Here is a 12,131-nt window from a genome sequence, read left to right as displayed (position 1 = left end):
TTTTTTTGAGACAGAGTATCACTCTGTTGCCTAGGCTGGAGTGCAGTGGCACAATCTCGGCTCACAGCAACCTCCACCTCCCGGGTTCAAGAGATTTTCCTGCCTCAGACTCCCGAATAGCTGGGACTACAGGTGCTCGCCACCACACTCGTTTAATTTTTGTATTTTTAGTAGAGACAAAGTTTCACCATGTTGGCCAGGCTGGTCTCAAACTCCTGACCTCAGGTGATCCACCTGCCTCAGCCTCCCAGAGTACTGGGATTGCAGGCATGAGCCACAGAGTCTAGCCCATGCTAGACTTTTATATGACTGACAGCACAGCAGAGTAGGTTTGTTTACACCAGCATCACCACAAACATGTGACTAACACATTGTGCTAAGACATCACAGGGGATAGGAATTTTTCAGCTCCACTACAATCTTATGGAAACAGCATCATATATATGGTCTGTTATTGACTGAAATGTTATGCGGAGCATGACTGTATAGGCAGGAGAGGCATATCATCAATACTGCTCTGTGCTTGTCAACCATGACCTGAATCACTTACTGTCCTACAGACAGAACAAAAGAAGGAAGAAAGATACAGAAATAGGTGAGATTTTCTCACCTTAATGGAAGAAGAATTAAAGATAGGGAGGAGGAAAGCATTTAAAGAAGATGTGTGTTTTAAGAGCATGAGGAAAAGCTCTGTTCCGGGTACAATTTCACAGTGGAGCTAAAGTGAGGAAATGGGAGGAGTGGAACATGCTGGCTCTTCCCCTGAGAGAGAGGAAAGGAGTTCACAGAGTACTGACAGCTTTCCACTTTGTTTTACAATTGTGTTTACAGCTGAATTCAAGTCTTATCTCTCCTCCTCCACTGTTCTCCAAAGATTTCGACCATATTTTATAAATGTCTGTACTCCCCTCAGTGCTCAGATCCTTGAACCTAGCAAATGTCTCTGCTGAATGAATGATGAAGAAAAAAAACATTGAATCACCTAAACAGGCCACCAATCATAGTAAATGGAACCAGTGGCATAGGAAGGCTCTGCTTATGGGGGCAAAAGAGGGAATAAGGTGAATTAAAGGAGGGAAGTATGAAACTGATCATTTAAATGTATCTAAATCAACTTCAGGTATTTAGAATTTGAGTGATCACAGAGATAAATAAAAGAAAGATAAAGATGTCTAAAGAGCATTAGATGCCTCTAGAATTGTGCTTATAGAGTGAAAATTCTAGCCCTCCAAGATTTAGTGACCTTACTGTTTCTTTCTCAAGACAAGTTAGTCTGACCCCACCTTTTACTGAGCCTTGAGTGATCTGCCCTGACCCAGACCATCTCATGGATCACTTCTATGGAGGCAGTAAGTGCTGGAAAAAACATTTATTAAAGTTTAGAGGATGGAAAAGAAAGAAACTTAGCAGACAGACAAAGAGATTGTTCAGGACAGTTGGCCTAAGTTGAGTTCAGAGGCCAAAAAGTCACATCAAAATACTTTGGTTCATAAATAAAAATAATTAAGTAATAATTCCAACAAATTTAGAAAGATGGCTGGGCACGGTGGATCACACCTGTAATTCCATCACTTTGGGAGGGTGAGGTGAGCGGATCACTTGGGCTTAGGAATTTGAGACCAGCCTGGGCAAATGGCAAAACCCCGTCTCTACAAAAAGTACAAAAATCAGCCAGGCATGGTGGTGCCCACATGTAGTCCCAGCTACTAGGGAGGTTGAGGCAAGGGGGAGGGGAGGGGAGGGGAGGGGGGGTAAGAAAAGGAAAGGAAAGGAAAAGGAAAAGAAAAGAAAAGAAGAGACAAGACAAGACTTCACACCATCTGGCCTTACAAGAAGAAAATCAATGTTATAATATACAGGTCAAATTCCAAAGTGAATTAGAGTTTTTATTAAAAAACAATGTTAACATTCTGTTACCCTGTTACAAATTAGCTCTGAACCAGGGAGACATTTCATATCACAGAATAGCATTTTCTTCGTTAGTAACTGATCACATTCTACTCAGAATCTCTATTCTAAGGTTCCACAAAGCTTTATAAAGTCATGTGTAAAGACAAAGACTTTGTTCCTGGGTGAAATTTTTATAATGCAAGCTGCTTACAGGAATGAATTTTACGGAACTATATATCCAGACACTTGCACTACTTCACATCTTTTAATAATTACATAAAGGAAATACATAATGGAAAAAAAATTTGCCTATTAAGCTAAAATACTGCATATATAGTCTTCCTATGTAAGTCACTGTTCTTAACACAAAAATTTTCAAACGTTTTCAGATAGCCTAGAAGAATGTAGCAACAGACATCATTAGTTGCCTAATCAATAGTTATTCCTCTGTCTCATCCTTCCTTTTAACAATTGATTTTGGTTTGGCATTCACCCTTCTCAGTAGTCACGTGCATGAGGGAGGACTAGCACCAACCCCAGACCCAACTGATAAATCCTGATTAGTCTAATTATAGTGGATCTCTTTCCCTCACTAGGGATAAGCTGGAGCATGCTAAGATGTTAACTCTGGCCAACTAGATATGAAGAAAAGTATGTAAAGTGTGGAGGTGGGGCCATGGGGACATAAACAGGAGGAAATGCTGTTGCTTTTAAAAAGAAACAGAAATGCACAAGGCCACTGGGTGTCATGCCTAGACACTGCAGTATCTAGATATGGCTGGAACTGTAAGCCATCTTGCAACCATGAAGGAAGCTTGCCTGGGGCTCATGGCATCATGTCGAGGATGGCATAGCAGAAACAAGGAGAAATTCGAGTCTCTGATGATGTTTTCAACCTTAAAAGAAGCAATCCTCTTTAAAACTTCCTGGTTATATATGGGATAATAAGTTTTCTGTGTTTAAATTTTGATTTGGGTTTACAGTTACTTGCAACCAAAAGCATTCTAACTGCATAAGTCTGAATTATTTCAAGCCTCTGGGTAAATGTTTACAGATGGCGCTGTTACTGTGGGGATTAGGGATGACAACAGAGCATGCCACTTAATTTACTAGCAAGACTGTATTTCAAATCTGGTTACTATGCTATGTCCCTCTCCCTGTCTGCACTCCTCCCCCACCCCACCAACAGATACATGAATCACATTCCTACCAGTTGGGTACTAAGCTTGTTGATCAGTTCATCAACTGTATTATAGGCACTATCTTCCCCGTATTAATAGACAAGTCTTTGGGAAAACAGAAATTAATTTCTTCTGACAAAATGGTAGAAGATTCTAATGCAGAATATAAAGTTCATCTCTCAAAGAGGCATTTTAGTCTAGAATTTTTAAAGGCCTACAATTATGAAATTTTCCCAGATTCAAATGCATTGACTACCTTTCATTGGTGCTAGTCCTCCCTGAAGCACGTGACTACCCAACCAAAATCAATTCTGTTAAAAGGAAGGGTGAGATAGGGGAATAACTATTGATTAGGCGACTAACGATGTCTGTTGCTACTATATGTAGGACACTATTTTAAATTTTTATCTGACAACTTGGGATACATTACAGTGTTTTTAGCTGTAACTAAAACTAAGGGAGGGGAGGGGAGGGGAGGGGAGAGAATCAAATCTACATGGTCAAATAACGTAGGGAAATGCACATATTGCATGCTATATCCCACTCCTGAAGATTCTCAAAATGCATTATAGCACATTAAATGGTCTGAGAAACCTGCCATTATTTAATTCACCATTTCTGGTCAGTGAATAACAGAAAAATATATTTTTCACTAAATATCTTTTAATTTATTGAGAAAACTAGCATTCCTTAAAGCAAACACAGGACATATATTCCCCATTACATAGCCGCTACTCAATTTTGAAGTGGTACACAAAAAATAAATGCAGAAATAATCACACCAAGCTGTCACCATGCTTTAAAATCTACAGAGAGCTACTTACTCATGAGCGACTACCTTCCAAGGCCTTGGCTTGCATCACATTCTCCATGACCAACAGCCAGAGGTACAGAATACAATCACTTTTCAAATAATTCCTAAAGCAATGGTTTTATCACAGAATACTCTGATAAAAAGACTTCTAAATGAATCCTAATGTTCTGTAAAATTCAAACTAGTCTCCTGACATGTCTCTTTTACTCACTCACTGATAGAGTCTCAGAACCTAGTACAGCACCTATGCAGGTTAGGTGACCAATGAATCCTTGCTCTAGGAATGAATGACTGAATGAAAACTTCCATCACGTCCTCTCTGTCCTAGTCTGATTCATCTTCTAATTTTCTTAGACATGTACAATGTGTGTTCCAACTTCTACATCTCTGTTTATGTTACATAATCCCATATGCAACACTCTTCCCTGCCTGTTCAAATGCTGACCAACCTTTCATGACCAGAGTCAATCCAGACTGCTACATGGAGACTAGCCTCATCCTCCTCTGATCTCTTATCCCCTGACAGTCAGTACCAGAGAGTTTGATACTCACATTTCCTAAACTAGTTCCCATGTTGGTCTTACTTCTCAATAAATGCTAAACTCCTTGAAATCTCGGACATGCTATAAACTACTTTTGTATATGCTAGGATGCCAAGGTACATAAGGAGTATTCAATGAAAAAATTAAGAGTACATTTTATTAAAAAGTTCAATGTAGGCCGGGCGCGGTGGCTCACGCCTGTAATCCCAGCACTTTGGGAGGCCGAGGCGGGTGGATCACTAGGTCAAGAGATCAAGACCATCCTGGTCAACACGGTGAAACCCCGTCTCTACTAAAAATACAAAAATTAGCCGGGCATGGTGGCGCGTGCCTGTAATCCCAGCTACTCAGGAGGCTGAGGCAGGAGAATTACCTGAACCCAGGAGGTGGAGGTTGCGGTGAGCTGAGATTGCGCCATTGCACTCCAGCCTGGGTAACAAGAGTAAAACTCCATCTCAAAAAAAAAAAAAACAAAACAAAAAAGTTCAATGTATAACAACAATAGTTGGAAATTCCTGAAATTTCCAAACTGTATATTACTAAAATCAATAGCTACAAGGACCAAGTTCTGAATAAAGAAATATTATCCAAGTTCTAAAGAACTCTGCCTTTAACTTCTTTGACTCCTTTTTCTCATTTGGAAAATAGCTCTGCAGTATTTCTCTACAGGTACTGAATGAGCAAGAAATACTGCTTGTAAACCCCCTGATAAATGAAGACTTTATCTCATAGTCCTGGAAGCAATCCTGACGTCTTGAATTATGTAATCCTGGTATTACATTATATTAGTCTGGCTCATATAAAATGTAAGCTACAAAAATACCAAAGCTAAGAAAAAATATTTACTCATGCTTTTACTAAGATGCAGAAAGAGGATGCATGCATTGCCAAAATTCCATAGAACATGCTCAAACTAAGGCAACAATGCCTTAGTTATTAAAGAAGGCAATGGCCTGAGGCAGTACTTAGAAATAAAGATTACTTGGTCCATGCAAGAGTCAATATTTAAGAACACAATGACTAATTCCCACTTCAAGTTCATGAAAACATTTCTTTTTAAGAACTTCTTTTCAGTTAAAAACTTTATTTGTGGTTTTCTTACCTGTAATCTATGAACCTAGGAATGAACAAAAACTTGTAACATGAAACTCTCCAGTAGGCCAGTGTCAGTATAGACTTAATTCTGACTTTAAGAACATCTCAACCAGGATTACACAAAACTTGTACTTTACCTCACAGGCTCCATAAATACTCATTTATCTACTCTGCCTAAAGAGCCAGAATGAATGTTCATTCTACAAACAACTCTGGAAAATGCACGAATGACACTCCAGACTATACCAAAACACTGGAGCTCCTAACTTACTTTCAAATAATTAATATTTACAATCCTTTGATAATTAAAGTGACTCTTTGAGAAAATAAGCTTCCTATTTTAAATCAGAATAATCTGAATCCAAACTAGTATTATTGTGGCTAACAGAAACTTCGTATCTAAACAATGGACTGATTTTTTAAAATGTTCTAGTTGAGATTATTGTGAACTAAAAATAACCATTAAATTATATCACCAGCACTATCTCTGTGACCTTGCAAAAACTGCTTAACTTTTCCGCACCTCAATTTTAAGATCTCCAAAACAAGAATAAGACTGAATGACTTCCTAGGTCCTCTCAAAGATAAAAACAAATAATAATGGTTATTAGTATCAATTTAATTAACGATATCAATGAAAGATATAAGCACAGACTCTAAAAAAGGTTAAGTCTGCAGAAATCTTATCATAAGCAAGAACTGTCATAAGCCTCAAAATCCTCTATCAATAGCACCAAAAAAAAAAAAAAAAAAAAAATTTTAAAGGGAAAAAAGTTAAAAAAAAAAAAAAAAAAAAACAACTTCCTGCTAGCAACAGCGATATCCTATTGGGGTAATTTAGTTCATTCTCTACTTTCTAACCAGAAAACTAAGATTTCTACTTTCTTGGTTTTACAACAGTCCTGGTTGACATTAGAAGCCTTGTGCCTTGCTATTCTCTCACTCTGTCTATATGAGAACATTGCAGGGCTCACTGAAGTAAATAACATTCACGCACCAAAAAGTATACAATCCTGTCTTTCACCATCCAGAGAAAGAATCTTAAAGTCAACTCAAACCAAATTCTCCTCCAGTCTGCTCCTACTTTTCCTCCTAAAATCAACCTACCATGTGGGAGATGTCAGATTTTGGTCAACATTCAGACTCTAGGTGAAGTGGCTAATTTCCCACAGAGTCTGATAAAATAAAATCTAAAGCCAACTCCAAAAAGGTGACTCCCTGCTCTTAAGGGAATCCACGTTTGGTGTGTAACAACATGTGCTCTGCAGATGGAACTCTCTTTGTGTTCTAGTTCTGCCATTTTCTGGCTGTATGGCCACAGGCAGGTAGCTAAATCTCACCAGCCTTAGGTTCCTCTTCTATGAAATGAGGACGACACTACCTACCAAGTAAAGCTGTGATCCTGGCTAAGTTAGACATGTATAAAGGATCTGACATGGCCCACGCACTAAAGAAATGTTACCTTCCTTCACGACTTCTCCTTTCCTTCTAGACAACTGAACAGGGACTCCAGCACCACAGATAATTACCATATTTTTCATCAGACCAGGAGTCCCCTAGGGCAGAGAGTATTTCTGATTTATCATTCAATCCCAGTAACTAGCAGAGGGCCTGGCCCAGAGTAAAAATACAATAAATGCTTGTTTAGTGGAGGAATGAGAACTCTATGGGTTTGAGGATGTTAATATTACCCTGGCTGCTCACGCCTGTAATCCCAGCACTTTGGGAGGCCGAGGCAGGTGGATCACAAGGTCAGGAGTTTGAGGCTAGTCTGGCCAATATAGTGAAACCCCATCTCTACTGAAAAAAAAATACAAAAAATTAGTCTGGTGTGATAGTGTACACCTGTAATCCCAGCTACTCGGGAGGCTGAGGCAGAAGAATCACATGAACCTGGGAGGCAGAGGTTGCAGTGAGCCAAGATTGCACCATTGCATTCCAGCCCGGGATAAATAACCCTGGCCACAGATAAAAGAAAATTCTGATTTTCAACTTGGCCAAATAGGGCTTGCTACAAGCTACTATGTAGTTCAAAGCAAATAAGCTATTCTGAATTCTAATAATTACATTCTCTAAAATATGAAAACCCAATTGCCCTGCAGCTTTCAATTTTAGTTTTGAGAATTCAATTCTTTCTCCAACAATAGAGTGGGTAACCACAGAAACTTGTGGAATCTCTTTTCCTAGAAAACATGAAGAACAGGAGAGAAGCCAGTCTGTCTGGAAATTGCTTCAAAATCTCTCTATAAGCAGGATGCTGGTCTGGATTAGATGCCCCTTGAAGGATCCTTCCAAGACCTACAGCACTAAAATGTTAAGAAAAATAACTAAAATAATTCTCTGTCACTTATACCGTGGAAAATAAAATAAACACAATTTAACATCTCCCAACACAATCACTGGAAACAATTTTACTTGGATCTTGCCATGCATTTAGAAACCCATTTTCTTCTTAAATTGCACTAAACCATTATAAGCTATTAATTTGTCTATGAGCTCTCTTTAATAAGCTAGAATACAGACTGTACTTAACACAGTAAACAAGACTACTATTTTTTACTACTCTTTCAATCTACCTGTTTCCATGTACCCCAAATCTATTCATTTTCCAAGGCTTTGTAAGAAATACTACTTTCCCTCAACAAATACTCCATTCAATTCTCCCATTAATAAATTTCTAATGTGTTCATTACTCACATCACATTGTACAGGTGATTCTTATATGGTGTCTCCTATTGGTATCTGACTCACGTAACAATTTTTTGTCTCCCTAACTGAACCGTAAACTCCTAGAGTAAGATCCAAGTTTTATATTCCTCATGTACTCCCCTATTATGTTAATACTAACTTCATGATAAGTGCTTTCAAGTTATCATTGGCTCACTGGTTGATTTAAAGTGGAGAGAGAGTGCAAAAGCTAGACGACACTGTACATTAAGCACCTGTATGAAGCTTTGGAAAAGGAGACACTCCAAGAAGTCAAAAATAAACCTTTTCTGATTGCTACATATTGACATGTGTCATTAGCTGGGACTCACAGCTGAAAGTTCATACACACAGGTGCTAAAGGGAAAGACCTAGAGCTAAACGCCATATTAGTTTGGCTCCCATCCTGCAAGGAATGAGGAGCTATGAAGGTGAGCCCACTCACAGGGAAAAGGAGAACATTTTAGAAAGCACAGCATACTCCACAGGTTGCAGAGCTCTGCTGGTTCTGATTTCACATAGAATCAGTTCTTCATTCTCTGACCAAGTCAGTCAGGCAGCAATAAACAGAAAAAAACATTTAAAAAATTAAAATGTATTAACATTATTTTAAAAGCACAAGTAAAACTTGTGTTATTCTTTAAAACTTTAAAACTTGTTATTCTTTAAAATCCAAAAAACACATCTAAAATAAGACTAATGGGTATAAAAATTCAGTCATTACAGGTACACTCTACACATTTAACAGAGAGGCAGGCTCTCTGCTCTTTTCTTTATATATGAAACAGGAACTTCTTGTCTCTACTATGTGGCAGGTACTGTTCTATGGCACTGGGAATACATCATTTTACCAAATTTACAATTCCAGTAACACTATGTAAAGCCTTACTTTAGTTTTGTTTTTCTTTTTTTGAGATGGAGTTTCGCTCTTGTTACCCAGGCTGGAGTGCAATGGCGCGATCTCGGCTCACCGCAACCTCCGCCTCCCGGGTTCAGGCAATTCTCCTGCCCCAGCCTCCTGAGTAGCTGGGATTACAGGCATGCACCACCATGCCCAGCTAATTTTTTGTATTTTTAATAGAGACGGGGTTTCGCCTGTTGACCAGGATGGTCTCGATCTCTTGACCTCGTGATCCACCCGCCTCGGCCTCCCAAAGTGCTGGGATTACAGGCTTGAGCCACCGCGCCCGGCCTACTTTATGATTTTAAAGAGGGAAATGACCTCAGGGATATTCCAAACCTCTTACTTTACAGAGAAGAAAACCAAAGCCCAGAGAGGCTGGCTATCTTGTCTCAGTTGGTTATAGTGGCTATATGGTAACATAGGCAGGAGTAGAAACCAGATTTCTTATTTCTCCTCTAGTAACAAAATTTCCTTATTCATTAAGCAATTATTCCTATATGCCTCCAGTATGCCAGAGACTATGCTAGGCACTAGGTACCAAAAATGGTTAAGATACTGACCTTGTCCTGAAAAAACACAGTCTTAAGAGCAAGACAATCACATGAGTATAACCACAGAAGTGGTAACAGAAAGAAAAACCAAACTGTATCTCTAGGACTTCCAACATTTTAAAGAAAATAAACTTCTAATAGTTTGCTTTATCCTCACAACAGCCCTAGGATTACATAGCACAGATCTTATTATTCCTGGTATATAGATGGAGAAACTGAAGTGCAAAGCGGATAAGGGAGCCTATTAAGGTAATCTCCAGTGGCAGCAAAATGCCTACAAACCAGGTTTGTTTACTTCAAGTTAGACCTTTTTCCCCATTAGACGGAAAAAGCAGATGTTCTTTTCATGTCCAGTTCCCTCTAACCAAGAATACACATTTCCAAGATTATGAGCAGGACAATCTGTGGTTGTGAAAGGAAACAACTGACTTGTGAGGTGTGTCACCAGCTGAGGTTAGTTATCCAATGGGTAAGTAACCAATCAAGACATCACTATTACTAGCATTCTTCAGTGCCCATTACATACATAGAACAGATGAAAAAGGTCCTTCCCTCAGGAAGTTAATATTGTAAGGAACAGGCATATAAACATTTCAACAAAAAGTGACATAATTAAACAAACTACAACTAAAAGAACCATCACAAGCAACTGCAAATTTAAGACACTAAAAGTTTTGCAGAGCAAACCTAATGCGAGCTGCCAAGAAATATATCTTCATGGGTTAAACAGAGAACAGAAGCCTTGTATGCCTAATGGTCCATACTGAACTTCGGATTACTCAAATTAAAAGCTCTCACCAAAAATGCTCTTCACATTTAAAAACTTAAATGTCTCATTTCTATTTCCTTTTTTACAGGACCCTTTTATATTTTGTAACCTTTCCTAATCAAAGGTGATTAATTTATAATGGAAGTTTCTACCATTGTGACTTTGGCAGAAAATTAAAATTGTATGGTATCACTGCCATATTCTTCCACCCTCGGATATAAATTAAATGAAATAAAACTGATCATTTTTCTCCCACACGTTAAAATTTACATACACACACACACACACACACACACACACACACACTCACTCAAGAATCACTTCATAAAAACCAAAAACTAGGCTGGGCACGGTGGCTCACACCTATAATCCCAGCACTTTGGGAGGCCGAGGCGGGTGGATCACGAAGTCAAGAGGTCGAGACCATCCTGGTCAATATGGTGAAATCCTATCTCTACTAAAAATACAAAAATTAGCTGGGCATGGTGGTGCGCACCTGTAGTCCCAGCTACTTGGGAGGCTGAAGCAGGAGAATTGCTTGAACCCAGGAGGCGGAGGTTGCAGTAAGCCGAGATCGCCCCATTGCACTCCAGCCTGGGTAACAAGAGCGAAACTCCATCACAAAAAAAAAAAAAAAAAAAACCAAAAACTATTTTTCTTCAAGTTCAGTTTTAAACATTAATTTTACTTGTTTGATGACTCAACATCTTATTTATACCAGTGTTTAACAAGGCCTTATAACATGACCCAACTGTTTTAAACTGTAGCACATTAGAGAATTATTAACAAAACAGACAAAACTAAGGAGAAACAAGTATTAGTGACTTCCAGTTAGTGACAGGAAGAATTTCTTTAAGAATAGGCTAAAAAATAAGAGTTATAATCATCCTTCCAAAAGAGTAATGTTTATTTATTTAAAAAATACTACTCAGTTAAAAAAAATAATAATTAAAAAGTTCTCAGGTATTGCCTGAACATACTCAAGGGATTTATACTTACAGTCAGTTACCTTCCTTTCAAATATCTGGCGAAGGTTATAGGGTGACAAGAAGCAATTTAAATGATAATTCAAAACTACCACAGTGGGCTTCATTGGAGTTACCACTAGCACATCACAAAATGATTTCATATTTTTTTAATTCCTAAGATTTAGTTCCATCACACAAACATACATTTTAATAAATAACAGCTTAAAACTTAAATTTTGAAGCATGATGACTTCTTAAGGTAGGAAGGAAATAGGGCTTTGAATATAACTAGATCCTCAAGAGAAAGACCACTGGGCCAAACCAGATCTTAAAGTGAAGGAAGTAATTAAACATGCAGCAACAGTGACACCTAGTGTTAATAATTTCGAGCCAATTAGATGACCATTAAATCCTCTTAAATGCTAAAAAATAACCATTCAAAGCTTCTCTTCTTCAAAAACAAACAATTCTTGTGCATTTTTATCTAAAAACTACCCAAAATCAAAATGGTTCCACAGGTTTCTTTCCAAGCATAACAAAAAAGTTGTTTTGTTAAGACAAAAACAAATTAGAGAGTAAACATAAAACTAAAGACCAAAAATAAAAAGCACTGTTTATTTCTTATGGTTAACATGTATAGGTACTCCTCTTAGTACCAGAGTTTAATGCAAAGGTAATCACAGACATGTTCTAATGAGAGGATCATAAACA

General features: G+C 38.2%; 1 protein-coding gene across 3 annotated transcripts in view; it reads right to left on the bottom strand.

The window, feature by feature from the left end:
- Positions 1-12,131, bottom strand: part of THADA (THADA armadillo repeat containing) — a 365,800-nt gene that overhangs the window by 253,861 nt on the left and 99,808 nt on the right. The window lies entirely within an intron of this gene.

This window comes from Cebus imitator, unplaced genomic scaffold, assembly GCF_001604975.1.
Source record: "Cebus imitator isolate Cc_AM_T3 unplaced genomic scaffold, Cebus_imitator-1.0 Scaffold172, whole genome shotgun sequence".
NCBI classification, from domain to species: Eukaryota; Metazoa; Chordata; class Mammalia; order Primates; family Cebidae; genus Cebus; species Cebus imitator.
This window is presented reverse-complemented; position numbering and strand designations above follow the sequence as displayed.